The sequence below is a fragment of the Solanum dulcamara genome, chromosome 4 (genome assembly GCF_947179165.1).
Source record: "Solanum dulcamara chromosome 4, daSolDulc1.2, whole genome shotgun sequence".
Lineage (NCBI taxonomy): Eukaryota > Viridiplantae > Streptophyta > Magnoliopsida > Solanales > Solanaceae > Solanum > Solanum dulcamara.
In genome coordinates, this window is record NC_077240.1 from 40,620,834 (window position 1) to 40,627,500 (window position 6,667).

The 6,667-nt window shown below is 38.4% G+C and overlaps 1 pseudogene; it reads right to left on the bottom strand.

Moving 5' to 3' along the window:
* Positions 1-765: 765 nt before the first annotated feature.
* LOC129885001 (glucan endo-1,3-beta-glucosidase, basic vacuolar isoform-like) lies at positions 766-1,952 on the bottom strand (annotated as a pseudogene).
* Between the last annotated feature and the right edge of the window lie 4,715 nt (positions 1,953-6,667).

Consider the following 6,667-nt stretch of genomic DNA (forward strand, 5'->3'; position numbering starts at 1 on the left):
TGGATGCAATAATGAGGGTAGTTAGATATGTGAAACAATCACTAGGTGTTGGGATACTTATGTCAGCTACTGCTGCTGATCAGTTGACTGCATATTGTGATGCAAATTGTGAATCTTGTCCAAATAGCAGGAAGTCTATAATTGGCTACATGGTTACATATGGTAACTCTTTGATTTCATGGAAGTCTAAGAAGAAGGACACCATTTCAAGAAGCTTAGCTGAAGCTGAGTACATAAGTTTAGCTTCAACAGTTGTAGAATTTGTGTGGCTAGTTGGTTTATTCAAAGAACTAGGAGTAGAAATGAAGTTGCCAGTACTAGTGTACAGTGACAGCATGTCATCTATCCAGATAGCTGCCAATCCAGTGTTTCATGAATGTACTAAATACATAAACATTGATTGTCACTTCATCAGGGAGAAGGTTCTGCTTGGATTTGTGCAACCTATGTACTTGAATAAAACAGAACAACCTACAGACTTCTTTACCAAAGGACTTACTTGTATTCAACATAGGTATCTACTTACCAAGCTAAGAATGAAGGATGTTTTTCACACACCTAGCTTGAGGGAGGATGTTGAGCAGTTAGAATGTATAACTGGCAATATTTCTAGTCAGCAAGTTTGTTAAGTTTCTGTTAGTTAACTTCTTAATAGTGTAAAGTACAAGTTAGTTATAAGTTTGTTAGATGGTTAGCTTGTTAATCAAGTCTATAAATAGAGATGTTAGCAATAGGAATCTTATTCATTTTTCATCTTCGTTCATCACTATAAAGGATTGAAGCCTGCAATGGAGATAAGTTTGGTTTCATGAGTTTGCTTAATTCTTCTACTATTTTCCTTCAATTCTTTTGGAATTAACATATTGGAGTACCCTCTCTATCATGTTGAATTAAGTTCTTCAAGTAAGTTGCTGCATTATCTGTTGTGGCTCCAAATCCACTAGCAGATGGCCAACCGATCTCGAACACAACAATATTAATAGAGTCTCATCCTGTTAATTGATCGAGGGAAGCATAAACAGAATCCAACATTGCATCAAATAAGTTCCTATATTGGTATGAACCGTCTTGTACCACCACATTAGGTGTAGTAAACAGAGCATAGGGGAGTGAAATCTACCCTGGATTACTAGAATAGCTAAAATAAGGGTAAACGTTAAGAAGCAAAGTGCACTTGTATTTCTTAAAAACTCAACAACTGGAACAACAAATGGCCTAGCATCATTCCTAAACGAACCTAGATATGGTGGATAAGATTTTCCCATCAGTGTCATGTCTATAAAAGTTGTGATGTTGATAAACTGCATTATAAATTCTACTCATAACAGTTTGAAGATGTGAGGTAAGATTAGATGTGCTTGTGAAAGGGCTTATTCCATTTCCAACAACAATGTACTTAATTTTAACATCTGGACAAAAATCTCTAACATTTTTCTCTACCCACCATCTTGCGTGTTCCAGGCCACAAGCAATATGCTTGACATATGAATTGGGAAGTCCTAGCATAACTTCAATGTTGGACCTCTTAAGGCTTGTAAAACTTCATGATTTGGCTCATAAATCCTCAATCATTTTATGTTTTTTGACTTGTAGAGCTGTATAACTTCTTCATTTGAAGGCAAACTGTCGCCTAGCATTCCATAACAAACACCTACTGATTGAGCCCCTTCTCCATAACAATTGTAAATGGTGTTACAAACTTAATCAATTTATGGATTTCTTGCAAACAGTATAACTTTGTTGGTTCCCCCTACCCACCTCAAATATGAAAAGATGGTAAGCCTTACCCGAAAAATAGAAAATAACTATAACTAAATGAAGGTTGTTGTTAACAGCATTCAAGCAGGTTTTGATAATGACAAATGAGAACCAAATTATGAGAACCTGGTTCACTCGCTGGATGGTGCAGTAGGCAGATGTGGGAAAAACTGGACAAATCCTTGTATATGTCAAAACTGCAAAAATAAGGAAAGATGGCACAACTAAGACTTCTATAAGGAAAAGCAATAAAACAAAAGTTGTACTTTCCTTGAAGGACTCAACTAGGTCTTCAAAAACCAATGCTATAAAAAGAGACATGCATACAAAGGATTTGAGCAGCTTTGCAAATATTAAATTGAATCTCTCAATTAAAAGCAAGGCGTCGTTCCAAGAGCAAAACATTGAAGAAAGAAGAACTAAAGTTAGGTTTTTCTTTCCGAAAGTAAATTCATGTGTTTGAACTCTACTTAGAAATATTATTGAGTTATAATTTTTTAAGGTAGAAAGTGCGGCTTGTAACAAGAAGTGGGTTTGACTTCTTGGAGAGTTTGAGTTGCGATTATAGTTAATCCGTTAGAGTTAGGCGTTTGAGTTAGTATGTTGATTATAGAGTTGTAATCTAAACTGCTCTTTGAAAGTTTGTGAAGTTTGGTGGAAATCCTACAAGGTGTAGGTTGTGGTTTTTCTTTCTTTGAGCAAGAAAGTTTTCCAGTATAAATTCTGTGTCTTTTTCTTACTGTTTACATTCGTATCACTAGCTCAAGAACCTGGTTCTTAAAATTGTTAGGTGGTATAGTTTTTTTCAATTAGTATCAGAGCAGGTCTTCTCACTTAAAGATTCAAATCTTGAAAATGATCAATAGCTGCACCACCTACTGGACAAGAAGGACAATCACAGACAAGGCCACCACTATTCAATGGAAAATATTAGAGATATTGGAAAAAAAAGATGATGGATCACCTGATAGGAGATAGTCCAGATCTCTGGAATGTTATCCTTAATGGACCCACTATTTCTATAAAGACTGGAACTGATGGGACAACACAAGTACCAAAGGACAGAAAGGAGTGGAATGCGGAAGATCAACTAGCAATTCAAAATAACGCAAGGGCTAAGGAGATTTTAATTTGTGGAATAGGTCCAGATGAATACAACAAAATCTCCGCTTGTCAAGATGCAAAGATGATATAGGACACCTTGCAAACTGCCCACGAGGGAACCAATCAAGTTAAAAAATCTAAGATCAATAATCTAAATCAACAATATGAATTGTTCAGAATGATGGATGGAGAAAAAATTCAAGACATGCCTCGAAAACTAATAGAATCATGCCTCATACTTGGCAACAGACATACCACCCTGAGTCAAGCTCTCAAATCACAACCTGCTCCCCTCGAGTACGTTCCACGGGATAAAGCGATCCTTGAATGCCTTAGCAAAAACAATCTACTCCACTAGAGGTGATCCAATTGGTCTGACCTCATAAACATCCTCCACCACTCTCTGGGTGACCCATGGAGCCGAAATGTAATAAATTGAATGCCCCAGGCATCAGCCACACTCATATCCTCCAACATCTCAAGACATAGTATTAAGAACTTATGAGCGTCCTCGCTCCTACCACCTTGAAATTGGGGTGGTTTCATCTTCTAAAACTTCTAGCACTATTGATCTACAATAGTCATGACTATATCTGGCAACCTGTGCACCGACAGCTGGTGTGGGAACTAATAGTGGCTGACCCACCTGATCATGAATAATTATACCCTAATGCTGACCTGGGAATTGTACCCCTACTCTTCTTTGAGAACCCTTTGGAGTACCTATTGCACCCTTAGAAATACCCTCTAGTACCCCCAACACTCTTAGCAAAGTATCCTGAAATGGGGGAGTTGCATGCTCAAAAGGGTCCTGGTCCTATCTAACCTCTAACTGTCACTCTAGAGAAGCCTCTCTGGAATAATCTCTAGTTGGTGCCGCTCCTCGGACACGACCTCTAGCTCTAACTATACCTCTACCCCTAGTTTGGGCCTCAAGAACTATCTCGAGAGATGCCTCCCGTCTACTACCAGCAATAGTAGCTCTAGTCCTTACCCTCTGTCAAAAGAATATGCATCAACTTAGTACTAGTGAAGTAACCATGCACGATAAGTTTGAGTTAGTTGGGCGAGAGTTGGGAGCCAAAAAGGGAATTAGAAGAGTTTTTGGAGTTTATGGTGAACTTGATGTGTTGGCTTTGTTCTGCACAAAGGGGTATCTAAGGGTCTCGCGGAGAATGCAAGCTCGGTACCCTCATATTTTTGTGCCTTTAGGCTATAACTGTCCTTCTACTTTCATGGACGAAAGTGTTTTTAGTAGTGGATGTTGTATTGACCCTTCAGGTCATTTCCTCTATTTTTCAATCTTTTCAGCATTCAGAGCTTTTCTATAGCGGTTCCAAGTCATTTATGATTTTTTGGGACTGATAGTTTGGTCGCTTGGTCATTCACTTAGTTTTTATGTCTGTTTCTGTATTTTAGATCTCTTAGAGTTTGAATAGTTGATTTCGGTCAAAACTCTAGGAAAACGGCCTTAGAATGGAATTCTGATAGTTTCATCAGCTCTAGAAGGGTCAATTTAGGCTAGTGTCATGGTTGGTTTAGATTCCGAGGATTTCAGTATGAGTTTATGCCATTGGAATTTTAGGTTGGCCTAAGTTTGACCTTGATCAACATTCTTGGTAAACATACTCGTATGAGAATTTCGTTAGTGCGGTTAGCTCTGGAGCATCGAGTTTTGATCTAGAACAACCTTTCATGTGGATCTTGAGGCTTTGATCTCTTTTCGATCCCCCTTGTATAATTTGTCTTAAAATGACACTTGGGTGTGAGACCTACTCTTTGTCGAGATTACCTCAGTTGGAAATTTTGATGGGGCCATTGAGTTTCGAGCATTGAATTTGGTTGGTAACATAGTTCATTTCCATACACAGGGTTTTGAGGAAATCCCGAGCACCCCATCGGAGACCTTGGCACTGGCCCAAACTAGTTGATTCAACTTAGCTAGTGCAAGGACAAATGGTCCTTGCATTCGTGAGCCCTAGAGAGTGCATTCACGAAGCTTTTTCACCCTATGCATACGCGATTGCGAGGTGCCTTCTATATTTGCAAAGGTCTAGCCAGCCGAGCCTCTATGATAATAAGGCTGCCTTCCGTGTTCACGAAGGTCAATCTACGAGTGGGCCACGATCACGAGCTTTGAGATCTTCAATCGCGAAGAGAAATCTTGGATGGTCTTTTAAATAAGACCATCCCTTTTTTCAGTTATTTCCCCAAACTCCAAACCTCGATATTTGGGGGATTCAAAGTCCAGCGTGTTCAGAAAGTTTGTGGCTATGCATTGGAGTGTTTGGGGGTTATTGGGGAATTTTTATTTGAGGTGATTTCCATTCTGAATGGATTGCTCTCTCTTCTTTCTTTACTTTAATGGTCGATTTCTTGCATGTTATAATTTCGGGCTATTGCAAGCCGCAAATTGTGTTCTATTTTGGAACACAAGTTCAAGGAGATAGAATGAACCTTTTACTAAGCCTATTGTAGGATTTCTGGTGTGGGTTCCACAATCTCATTTTAGACCCAATTTTGGGTTCATCTCCGATTATTGCGAATTTGGTGTTAAAACTTCCGTAATGATGTCGTAATTGATATTTTATTAGTATGGTGGCAATTGGAGGTGATTTAGAAGTGGAAAACTTTAATTTGACAAATTTCAAGCACACGTGATCGATTTTGAGGTAGGCTACGGTCTCCTATTTTGATCAAGCTTTATTAGATAATATTTAAGTAGTTGAGTATTAGGTTTGCTTTCTTCTATTCTATTTTATTGAATCCTGTTGAGCCTTAGACTAGAGTACTCTCATAAAATCATTAGTTTAGGCTATGAATCTTTCTAGTTGTATGGTTTGGTATGATTATCTGTATTAGGATCGATTCATGATGGCCTTAGGATAGGTATATACCTTGGTATGTGCCTTATTGCCTTTATAGCTAGGTGTGACTTCCGATAGGCTTTATTTCAGGTGATGTTCATTATGTTAGTACCTGAGAACTTAGTAGCTCGTCTTAGCCATAGGTTTGGCTTAGCTGTGTTCAATTGTGAGCTAGAGTGCTATATATGCGGTAAGGCATCATTTGTAGAGATATTTCTCCCCTTATTTGACTTTGAGCCATTTCTTGATTCCTTCACTTTATGTTTAGCGGTAGGCTTATGATATATTATTAATTGTTGTTATATTGTTCGCTCGAGGCCATGTTCAAGGATTAGTTGGATCCCAACTTAGCTTCCTCCACCTTGGTAGCATAGTAGGATTGGTATTACATTTCTAATTACGTATACTTTTTTTGGATGCTAGTGATGGCATGCTTTGCATTGATTGAGTATTTTTATATGTTTTTTGGTACGTTCTCGGTTCTTTCATTGGATTTTCACTACTATTTTTTAGAAGGCACATTCTTACACTTTTACTATTTTTAAAATTGGTTTTAATAGGAGCCGTACCACCTGGATCACTTTGATAAACTGGTTTTTTAGACTTATGAGGCATCGAGGACGTACTCTTTTCTTACTGGCAACATTAGAGGCATCAGGGATGCACTCAATTTTACTTGACTATTTGGTCATCTTTGCCCTTTTCTGCATTGGCTTGAATGCTCACTCCAACAATGCATATGTTATATATCTAAGACGTGGTTTGAATCCAAGTAGTGTATATAAAATACCCGCATCCCTTATGGGACATTCTAGCCGTGGGTACCACTATATTGGATAATGGAGCTACATAGGTCCTATTTTGCAGGTCGAGGGCTGAAGTGGGTCTATACACTTGGTTATTGATGGTTACTGAGAGCCACCAATGGTACTATGGGT